Raw genomic sequence first — 12,033 nt, 5'->3', positions numbered from 1 at the left:
CTTAAACAGATTGGGTGTGCTCCTGAAACACCACTTCTGTTTTAGCCATGCCTGAAAGAAACCCAGTGCATGTCCTTTATAACAGCTTGGCGACGCAAACCAGGAGTGATCCCGAGATCTGAGTCAAAGCATACCCAAGGTTTATACCAAAGAAAGGCACACACATGCACAGAGATTCATTGAGGTGGATCTGGCCCTCACTCTTTTATAGAAGCTTTATTCCCTTCCCTATAACTGCTACAGTTTGCAAAATCTGGATAGCATCATAGCCCTTCTATCAAAAGGCCTCTAGGAACAAGCTGTAGGCAGATCTCCTGGTTCCTTTAGAATATGCTGTTATTAATGCTAATTTCACCATTCCTGCACATGCTTGGTGAAATTATTAAGAGAACTGTATAGACAGTAGCCAGGAAACACTAATTTTGGAAATAATTCAGACTCTATGGAGATAAGCAGAAGCATGATAGACAGCATTATGCTACCAGAACTGGAAATCCAAGTGAAAAACATTAAGACAAATACACTCTTTGAACATAAGAATGGTAAGTGAAAGGAATAATAAGAACAAAATTTCAATTTTAGGTCAGTATAAAAATGAATTTCCAATTGCAATGCTTGTACGAATACAAATTAAGTCAACTGATAAGTGATGAACATTAGTTTCATCCAGATGGTCCCTATCACTGGGTAGTAAGGAGACACAGAATGGAAGACAGGACTAGAGGAAGAATATTCTCTAAAAGCAATGACAGGATGGGGTTACATGCTTATATTAACTGGATTGTTAATTCATGAGGTAAAGAACAATCATGCATTTAGGAAAGTCTCCATTCTTCATTCCCTGGTAGGACAAGGCTGTAGAAGAAAACATCAGTAGTGTCCAGTTCCTGTTCTCCAGGCTCTGTATCGTGTCTCTACATGTTCTAAGTCCCACTGGATGCTACACTGCTATTCAGACAGAAGTTCACAGGACATTATTCATTTTAACAGGCATTGGGAGAACTGAATTAAAATTTGGGGTAGAAGAATTGTTTGAAATGTGTGTAATTTGCTCAGCGTCAGTGGGAACTCTTGTATCCTGCAAACAGAATCTGGATCTAGAGCTGTCAGACAGTGTGGTCCATTGTGTCCTTTTTTTGTTCTGCTTCTGCCCCTGGCAGAAATAAAAATCTTTTCATATTAAGGAAGCAAAGCTATCCACAAGGGCCTGGACAAGCTCAAAAAGGTCACCTATGAGATCTTCATGAAGTTCAACAAGTCCAAGAGCAAGATGCTGCACCTGGGTTGGGGCGATCCCAGACATGGCTATAGACTGGGAGAAGACCTCATTGAATGGTCCTGCAGAGAAGGACTTAGGTTTTCTTCAGGATGAAAAGCTGGACCTGAGCTGTTACAAAGGAGGAGAATGGAGTTTTATTATTCAATACAGTTCACATCACTGCATGGGGCAGGGGGGGGAGGTGTGGTTTTGTCAGGATAGACAAAGGGGGCTGGTAGCAGAAGAATGTGCATCTCTTTTGGCTAGGGCTGGAGAAAGGATGGGGGGCAGGGCTGCTTCAGAGAGGTGTTGTAATTCCCACACCACCAGCATCCCCCACCATGGTGAGCCAGCATACCAGCAGCACAATCCCTGATTCAGATTAAATAGGTTTTCCGCATCTGGGAAGGGCATTAAACCCAGTGAAGTTACATTATTTCTTTTTGTTCTCTCTCGACCTTTGTGGTCCAGTGCCAGGACCCTCAGCCATCCTAATTTTACTATGGCTGGGGCAGGTAACATCTCAGCTTTGTTGGTTAAACCACTTCTCTCTCATATAAATTTCTTTTTATTGCTGTGTTATTGCTATTTGCTGTAGTAAATTGTCACTCTAATGAATAATTGCTCTGATTTTTTTTTTGATCTCTCCTCCACTCTCAAAAAAGGGTGGTTTGAGCAGTTTTAAGTTCCCCACTGAGTTTTTACAACCATCACATGAGCCAACGGCATGCATTCACAGCCCAGAATGAAAACTGCATGTTGGATGTGCCAAAAGAAGATTGCACCAGCTGGTCAAGAGAGGTTATTCTGGTGATCTACTCTGATCTTTGAGTCCCCACCTGTAGTGCTGCATTCAGCTCTGGGGTCCTAAGCACAAGAGATGCAGATCTCTTAGGAGAGGTCAAGAAGAGGGCCATGAGGATGATCAGAGGGCTGGACCACTTCTCCTGTGAAGACAGGCTGGGAGAAGCCTTCTCAACCTGGAGAAGAGAAGGCTTTGATGGAGACCTTAAGTAGTCACTGGTACCTAAAGATGGCTTAGAAGAAAGAGGGAGAGTGACCCTTTTACAAGGATTGCTAGTGATACAACAAGGAGGAACAGTTTTAAACTGTAAGTTTAGAGGTTTACGTTAGGTGTCAGCAAGAAATTCTTTACTCAGAGTGTGATGAGATACAGAAAGAGATTGTCCCAGCTGTGGATGTCCCATCATTGGAAGTGTCCAAGGCCAGGCTGAATAGGGCTCTGAGCAGCTTCGACTAATGGAAGGTGTCCCTACCCAGAGCAGGAGTACTGGACTAGGTTATCTTTAAGGTCCTTTCCAGTGCAGGCCATTCTTTGATCCTATGATAAATCATGGATTTTCTTTAGTCTGACTTAAAACCGTGTAAATTCTAGGTCTGAGATTATGTTACTTTTCATTTATATTTTCATATATATTTACATTAAAATATTATGATAGTTTATTTTAATGATATTATGAAACCAGACTCATTGTTGCTTTTCTTTCCCTGACAGCCTTAGGTTTTCCCTTGGTACAATATCACATTATTCGTCCGCTGCACAGTCTGTGATAAACACTGAAAATTCAAATAAAACAGAATAGGATAGCAGAAAGAAAAAAAATAGATTTTACTTTAATCTTCCACTTGTATTCCTGCTCTTTCCACCTTCCATTTTATCGTCTCCTTGCTATTCAGCCATTCTGTCTCTGTTTTTCTCTCAGCCCTGTTAATAATCTTCAGCTCATCTCTCTCTCCTTTACACAGCACTGCTTTTTATCTCCTTGGTATTGCTTGATCCCAGCATTGTAATAAAGCTCATCTAGGCTGATGAATTAAAGCATTAGTACATCTGACTGATGTTTACTCTCAAATAAAGTTATTTCTCCCACTTGCCCTTGCCACCATACCCTCTGCTTTTCCACTTAAATGAGGCTTAGCTTGGTACGGTTCTGCCCTTTCTCTGCATATGTAAACTGGTAGTTTAAAGATATTCACAGCCTTAGAGTTTTAGAGAAGTTTTAATTTAGCTTTTATTAGGTGCTGGGCAGCATAGTGCCAGACTGTGTACACAGTTAAACAACAAGAGCTCTCTCAGGGGAGTATATTGTTGCAAGCTTCGACATCTATATGCAAATTAGACTTAGCATATTTGCTATCAGTTACAACAGAAATTTTCCACACAGGCAAGCCATTTTTTTCTTTATCTATCCAAAATAATGACAAGCCCTGAAGACAATACTCTGATCTCACCAGATGCAAAAGTTAGAGAAATTGCATTCGGTTTAGGGTATTTTTAAGAGGCAGGCTATCCTAAAGCAGAGCTATATTACAATTGCATAATATTGCTGGAAAAAGAAGGGAGAATGATGAAGTCCTGCATCAGCATTGAAAGGAAATTATATGAAAAGACTGTTGCTATTTGTCATGGAGAGATTGAATTCTCTACAGAAATGTTTCCATGAAATTTCTTAGTACCCTAAAATGTATCAGGTGCCCTCCTCTTAAAGGCTGTCCTAAACATTTTTTCTGAAGATCTTGTGGATTCCTGGAGCTGAATCCCAGCAAAAGTCACCCATGCTAAACAGTGCTTACTTAACTGTCTTCCCTTCGAGGCTGAGCAGATAAAGCTGAATTGCAGGGCTTTGGGGGATGTGGCCTCCTCAGTTGCTCCAGAAAAGGTAAGTTCAGTTTCAAATAAATATCCTTTGATTTCCATGCTACAGATAAACTGTTGAAATTGACACCTCAGACCTCTGTGAAAGCTGTCCACATTACTCACAGTGTATGGGGGCACTGCAATATAGAATAGGCATTGGTCTGTCATACACCATATTTAGAGCTAGCTGTGAGTAGCACTGCTTTTGTATTTTTCTTTGTGTTTCCCTATTTTGACAGTGTTTCTGATTTTGGCTGGGGTTTTTAGTTGTTGTTGTTTTGTTGGGGGTTTTTTGTCTTTTGGGTTTTTTTTTTCCTAGCTCTGTCCAATTTATGCAACAGAATAGTCACTGTTTCTTGTAAAATGTAATCACCTTTTATTCACGTGGGGCAATGATGCACAAAAATAATTTTAATGGTAAATAGATCCCAATTATGAGCAATGACTCACCAGCAGTTTAAGAAGAAAAAGCTTCCAGAGCTTAAAGTCATAAGGGAAGAGTGCCTTGAAATACTTGATTTCTGAGGACTGCATCCCAACATCTTAGCATTCTCTCCTAAAGTGAAAAAAAGCCAGTGTCTATCTTACCAATCTTCTGCTTCCTCCCATGTCCCTGCAGATAGTGTATGTCCACTGGCATGTTTCACAGCTTGCTGTGAACTGGCCATCATCTTGCAACTGGGTAAAAAAAGGAGGGGAGACAGGGGATGTTGTAATACATTAATTGGGTTTATATTTCATCAGATTTCTAATGTTTTTTCTATGTATCTGTCCTATGATCTGCCCATCCCCCACGCTGAAATGTAACCCAGCCCTGTTCCCTCCCACTTCTCCCTTATTGGGTGGTGCCTCTGGGCCCTGCCTCTGGGGAAAAACGCTCTGACAGGGGAGGGGCCAGGGCTCTCTGGCATCTGTGAGTCATCCGGAAAGGTCTCCAGCTAAACAGAGCAGGACTTGAGAATAAAAGCCATAAAATCCCATCTGAAGCCAGAGAGCAGACTCTTTTACTTTTGCCATTGGCAGTCATCTAGTCTCATGGGGAAAACTACAAGGGGACATAGGAAAAGTACACAAACATGAAATTTCAGAACTTGAAGATTTTGAGGGATAAGGAGGTTGTGTGTGGGATGGGCCAAGAAGTGGATACAAACATGCCCACTCTACTGACCAGGAGCTGTGCACTCAGGTTCTCTGATGTGGGAGGATGTTGGGTTAGTAATCACAGGCATATAGATACGTACAGTTCCAGATTTCTTTTAGGGCATCTACTTTATCCTTGGTTACAAAATGATCCTGCAAGATGCATGTTAGATATATGGCAGAGAGGTGTGTTCCTCGACCCATGCTGCAGGATTGAGCCAGTCAGTGCACATATAGAATGTATTCAGGTTAGAGTGTGGGGTCAGACATTCATTCAAAACAAAATACAGGCCTGCCATGTGCTGTGTTGGCTCCTAAAATGTAATGTCCTATCTGACTGAAAAATGTCTTGATTGAAATTTGTCTATAAATAACCCTGTTGGAATAAGAAGCAGCTCTGCACTGCCCTGGCTCTGGCTCTATATCCTAAGTTTTCCAGTGTTTGGGGATTGTAGAGTGCATGAACTTGAGTTCATCCATGATCAATGAAAAAATTGTATAACCATAATGCTTAGCTCTAGATAAAAAGTCTGAAGCTGCATCTTGCGGCTATTTTCCTGGGAAGATTTTGACTGCTCTGCGTGGTGTGTGTGATTGACACTGAGACTTATTTCTACATGGGCCTGTCCTTTCTAACATTCTAATATTCTGTGCATTCTAACTAATAGTTGTCCAGAAATGGTATCAGAATGTAGCTAATTATATGATTTTTTGTTCTTCAAGACAGTTTTTGGAAATTTCCTGAACCCACTACTAGCCTGCTGAGAATAGCCTGCTCTACTCTATACATGACATCCACTTAGAAATTCCCCCATTCAATGGGCAGTTTTTATTCCTTGAAAACCCTTGAGCAATTCATTTTCCCAAGCATCTATGATCCCATTATTGAGTACAAGACTTAAAAGCATCTTGTATATATTAACTTAAACAGTTAGTTAAGGTATAGTGCTACTGAATTATGCACAAATCATGTGCTTCCCTATGTGAGTATCCACTCTTATCCAGCTGTTTGTTTTTGCTGCTCAAATGGCAAGCCCATTTAAATTGGCCATGGTGTGATGACTTAAAAGATGTATGTGCACTTCATACTTTACAGTTTGTGTTCGTGAAATACATATACACTGTGTCATACGTAAACCCCTCACTCTGTAGTGCATCTTGGGATGTGGTGCTTCTTTGTGAGACCAGATGACCGCCCATGGCAAAAGGAGAGAGCCTGCTCTCTCACGAGGGGATTATCATGGCTTTATTCTGGAGTCCTGCTCCTGCTGGCTGGAGTTCTTTTCTGTCTGCCTCGGTGCCCAAGACAGAGTGAGCCCCACCCATCCTGGGGCTTTTTTCCCCGGGGGGGACAGGTCCAGAGGCAGGGACAAGCCACTGCCCAATCAGGGACAAGGTGGGAGTGGAACAGAGTTGGGTTACATTCCAGTGTGGGGGATAGGCACAGCCAAGCAGAACGAACCACGTTTCCAAGGGGAACAGGGAAAACATTACTAATCCGATGAAACACAGTATAAACCCAATTAATGCATTACAACATTGGGATGAGAAGGTAAAGTGACATTCACAGTTTTGACTGTGAGCAGACTGTTGGCAAAGGAGCGTTAGAACTTGGAACATTTTTATCTGCACTTATGCGGGGAGAAAAAGGAGAGATGGTGTTTTGGGAGCAGAGCAAGGAATTGGTCTGAAGATGCAGCCTTCTGCCAAGCACAAGGACAAGGAGAACTGTCTACATAGTTAACAAAGGCACTTGGTGAAAATATCCTGTTCTTCTGACAGAGACATCCTTTTCAATTGTTGAAACAATAAATGAAGAAGAACCTGCACATCACAATCATCTAAAAATCCATGTACTAAACAGACAAAAGGCAGTGTGCAGTGAATTTGAGGGAAAGGGTGATATCAGAACCTAACGCCTTACTTCAGATCTGTGTATTTCGTGTAAGAATCTGCACTTATGCAGTCTGTCCAGGATGTGTAAGTGTTCTAATAGCAGTTCATAATTGTTTTATGGAGCATACACAAAAAGTAAAAATAAAAAATAGAACATCCATGCAGAAAAAGTGTTCTTCTTTTGCTCACAGGTACAGAATAGTAAAACCTAAGCATGGAAGCAATTAAAGTCCACCTCAGAGACTTTAATCACAGTTGCAAAGGGTTCTGTCATGTCATGTTTGAACAAGGCTGAACTCTGTGATGCCCTGATTTCAGTCAGAGATTTGCAAAATACAAATGGTGGAGTGAGAGTCTCCTGGAGCGGGTGGCAACTGTCAGAAAGCCATGGATTACGCAACTTCTACTGTATTTGTTTCCAGAACAACATCTGGAAAATGGGTGCCCAGACAATAGAGTAGGTAGACCGACTGGATACAATGTCTCATTTGGAGAACGCTTTTGCTCTTACACAATTCATATCTAAATGCAAACACTAAACTTAAATCCTACTGGCAGAAACAAAAAGAAGCACCTCTTCAGCAGAGTTGGGAGATATCTTTATCTTTGTTTTCAGAGGAAGCATGATAGCTCTTTTTTTCGCTGCTTTTCTCCGTGCCATTTTTCCTTGGTGTTTTGTGAGATTATGTTGATTTCAAGTTGTAACACCAGGCGTCGGGCACTTGCACAGCTGGACACCCCCTCCCCTCTATCATTTTTATTGTAGTTCACAACAATAAACAGGAGAAGTATTCTGTGCATAAGTTCAAGGCAAAATTATCTTTCTTTTCCGTGAGCACCACAGGTAGGAAACTGTATCGAGGGAGGTAATCTGGCAGAAAAAGGAAGTGCTGTCTTCTACCAAGGTAGATTGCTGGCTGAGTGCGCGCAAGTGAATACTGAGAGGGAGAAAGGAGTATTTCCATCATGTTTTTCCCCTTTAAGACAGTTGGGTCTGATTCATATGTTCTGCTACGCTTCTGGAGATGTCAATCCAACAGCATGGGGATGGGGAAGGGGCACCCCAGGAAACCAAAGCAGACTCAATTATCTATCTGCTGACAATGACAAAACCATTTCATTCCTCAGCTCTTCACAGAATGTGAGGGGGGAAAGATTAAAAGCGTGAACATTTTTAATGAGTGCAATTATTGAATCATCAGTCACACAGTCCATCTGGTTCCAAGTGTTCCAGTGACTAGAGAAAGACGAAAATACTGCATTGCCTTTTTGCATTCATATAATCATATAAATATTCCTTAAGAAAAAGCTAATCATATTCATATATCATTGCCATCATTTCAAAGAACTTGCTGCTCCCCTTTCACTTACTTCACTTTATTAATCACTAATTTTGAGTCTTGACACCATGATGGTAGAAATATCTTGGCAGATGCATGGCTGACGGCTAATCCCATGACATTAAATACAGAATCATGTAATATTCAATTTGAGAGATAAACTAATGTAAAATTTATCTCAAAGGTCCCATTTAGTCTGGAAGTTAGTGAGCAGAATAAACTTCCCACTGCAGTAAGAAAAAAATAGAGGCTGTGTTGGATTTAAAATTCCTTTTTCACAGTGTTATCAATCCACTTAATTCACAGATCTGAGTATGAAAGCATGTCAGGAAAGAGCCAAAACTTATTCAATAGAATTTGAAAACCTTTGCAAATAGTCAGGACAGATAGAGGAGGAAAGGTTTAGATAAATGCCCGAACCTGAGAAACAGCAACAGAACTATAAATCTATTTTGGCTGTGGTATCCTAAAATCTATCCCAGAATGGCAGGGAAAGTAGAGATTTGGATCTGAAACTACTAGGAGGCTTTGCTATGTGTTAACTTATTATTATGTTGGGATTTGTGCTACAAGCATGTGGTGGAATAAAAAGGGTGATTTTGTGCAAGAATGTTTTCTGGAATTGCAAATAAATGCCACATTCGGCAGAGATGTCCTTTGTCTACCTCTTTTCAGCTTTCCTCTGCAATACCCAGCTGAGAATTGCCCAGATACAGTGATGTGCACAACTATGAGACATATTATTTGCGAAATCTCTGACTTTGCCACGGGCATCAACATCAGAAGATTCTAAGGTCTGAACTCTAACAAAACTTACTACGTATTGGGTGTTGCAAACAATATACAGTAGGTTTATTGTGGATAGCAGAGCAGAACAAAATAACGCTTCTTATTCCCTTCTTGATTCTGGAAATACCATTTTTTGTAATGCAACACAGTCTGAAAACAAAGTTTAATCTCAAAGTATGAAAGTCACAGCAACTGATGCAATTTATTTGGCATTACACTTTTTGAATTATGCATTGAGTCCAGTATAACATTAATACCAGTATTTGAGCTAAATCCAGGAGGATATTATGAGTGGTGGTGAAACCTCATTATGTTTTTTCTGGTATGATAACGTGAGCTATTGTTTTAAGTTTCATATTTTATATTATTAAGTTATACTAATTCCATGAAATAATTATTCATTATATCCATGAATATAATTATATTTTCAGATTAAAAATTTATCTAATCAGCCAAGATCATAGAAACAAACAGTGGGCCATAATGTAATCATGGCATCCAGGTTGTGCCTAAGTAGCCTATGCTACTTATTTTTACTTTTCTCTGGGTTAACATCTAGCCACAGTCACAGCAAAGATTTTTGCTATTAGATTAAAAATAAATAAATAAATAAATAAATAAGCCCAGATAATAAATAAATAAATAAATAAATAAATAAATAAGCCCTGAATTGGCAACTTGTTCTCTTTGTAGGAATGAATTAGATACTGGATTACTTTTCAGCATTAAATATGGGGACTCCCTGAACCACATCTCTGTGAAGAAATATGGCTCCATGTTCACAGTTCCATGCTTTAGTAATTTAAAAGCAATCAGCAATCTCTTGCATCTCTAAGAAAGGTATCAGTGACATGTAGGAGATTATTGTTAGAATCCAGTGACTGGTGCTAGATTGATCGGCTTGGGTTGGGGTTTTTTGTTGATCTGTTTTGGTGTGGTTGGTTTGTTCTGGATTTTGTTTGTTTGTTTTGTGGGGGGTTGGTTTTTTCTGTTTGCTTGTTTTGTTGTTGTTGTTGGTTAGTTGGTTTGGTTGGGTTGTTTCTTCTTAATCCATCCACTCAGTTCTGACAGCTCTGCTTAATGACTGACAGTAAATGGGGTTTGTGCTGTGTCAGGTGTTCAGGAAAGGACTCTGGCAGGGAAGATTTGGCTTATCGCATTACAATTGAACATCCTGATCCAGCAGACATTCAGAGCAATAAATAACATTGAAACAGGGACTTACACCTTTCGTTTCAATGAGAGATCTTATTCACATGTATGTTTAATTTCTAAAGTGCCAGTCTTGCTCCCGTAGGTTCCTGAGAACCACCTAGGCAGATATCTCTTCAGTAAGCAAGGACAGAAGTAATTTAATGCCTCTTTGTCTATTAATAAATTCATCCTTGGGACAATAATTATTATTTTATACTTGCATCCCAGCCATAGATTGGTTAAATGCCCCACAAAAAAAGCATAGAGATTTTACCTTCAATAAGCTTGAAGTCTGGAACATAGATGCAGAAAAAGGAATAAAGGAAAGAACAGAGAAGAGATAGAACACGGTGACATAATACTTTCTGACAAGGCAAAAACAAAATGGTAAAGCTTGATTTAAGTGTTATGTTTTTTGTAGTCTTGAGGGCAGACTACAGGATGAGAATTTTCAGGATGAATTTGACTGAGATGAACGTGGGGCCTTGGAAAATTGGTTTGGGGACACAGTTCAAGGAATTAAAAGCAGAGGGAAAAGACAATAGGACAGCTGTATGAAGGGATGATTTGGATGTCTGTGTGATGAAAAAACAGAGAGAGGAAAAAATGGCAGAAGTGTTAAACATCTAAATGCCCAGGAGCATGGTCAAAAATTTGATTTCTGCTGAAGTCATCTGAAAATGAGAACACATTTATTCTGATAAATAAAACAGGATGGTTTTAACTGAGGGACCTGAATCTGGTGGAAGTAAAACATGTATGAAGAACACATCAGAAACTGTCAGGCCAAACCAGGCAAATGCTTCCTACAGAGGGACAGGCAGTCTTCTGACTGATGAGTGGAGTTGCAGCTGCTGCATTGCTGTTACTCAGGCGGGAGGAGGAGAAAGGACAGACGCAAAAAGGAACAGCAGATAGTGAAGCTGCTGAAACCAAAATAGAGATGGGAATGTTCTGAAGGAAGCACATTGAGACACTGAGATTCAAACCACTCTGATTTCAAGATGTCAGCAAACAATTTAAAATGGTGTTGAGACAAGAACATTTAGGGGTCTACATCATATTCGGGGAAGGAGAGGCAGAATTAAGAGATACTAAACTAAACTAAACTAAAAAAAAAACCAAAAACAAAAACCAAAACCAAAACAAACAAAAAACCAAACCAACCAACAAACAAAACAAACAAACAAAAAACAAACATAAAAAACCCCAAAAATCAAAAAACCCAAACCCACTGAATTCTGCTGAGCAGGTGAAATGAGATGCAGTTTTGATAAGGATGGACTAATCATTAGTCTACTGCCACAGACTGGAGTTCAGATATTGTCTGAAAATGCACTTAGAAATAGTGGTAAAATTTTGCACTGAGATTTAAAGATACTTGGATTAAAATTTGCAAAAGCTCATTAAGGAACACTAAAGAAGTAAAAGCCAAAAGCAAAAAAATGTCTTTCAAAACCATTGTGGGAATTTTCAGAAGCAGTAATAGTTGCTTACTAAAAGATGTGCTCATTGGACCACATAGAGGTCAGTGATTTACTAAAATGTTCTTACTGTGAAACTTGGCCCAAAGAGCTTGAAGACTGAAATACATGACAAACTATATATGAGAAGCAAGCAATCTATCTTCAATTTGTAAGGAACGTTAACAAAATTAGAAGGATGAAATCCTGACTATATTGTATGGAGTTTCAGATTTCCCGTTGATGAACACAGTATGCAGGAGCTGTTAGCAATCACAGGAATCACAGCTAATC

The sequence above is a fragment of the Hirundo rustica genome, chromosome Z (assembly GCF_015227805.2).
Source record: "Hirundo rustica isolate bHirRus1 chromosome Z, bHirRus1.pri.v3, whole genome shotgun sequence".
NCBI classification, from domain to species: Eukaryota; Metazoa; Chordata; class Aves; order Passeriformes; family Hirundinidae; genus Hirundo; species Hirundo rustica.
Note: the sequence above shows the minus strand (reverse complement) of the source record.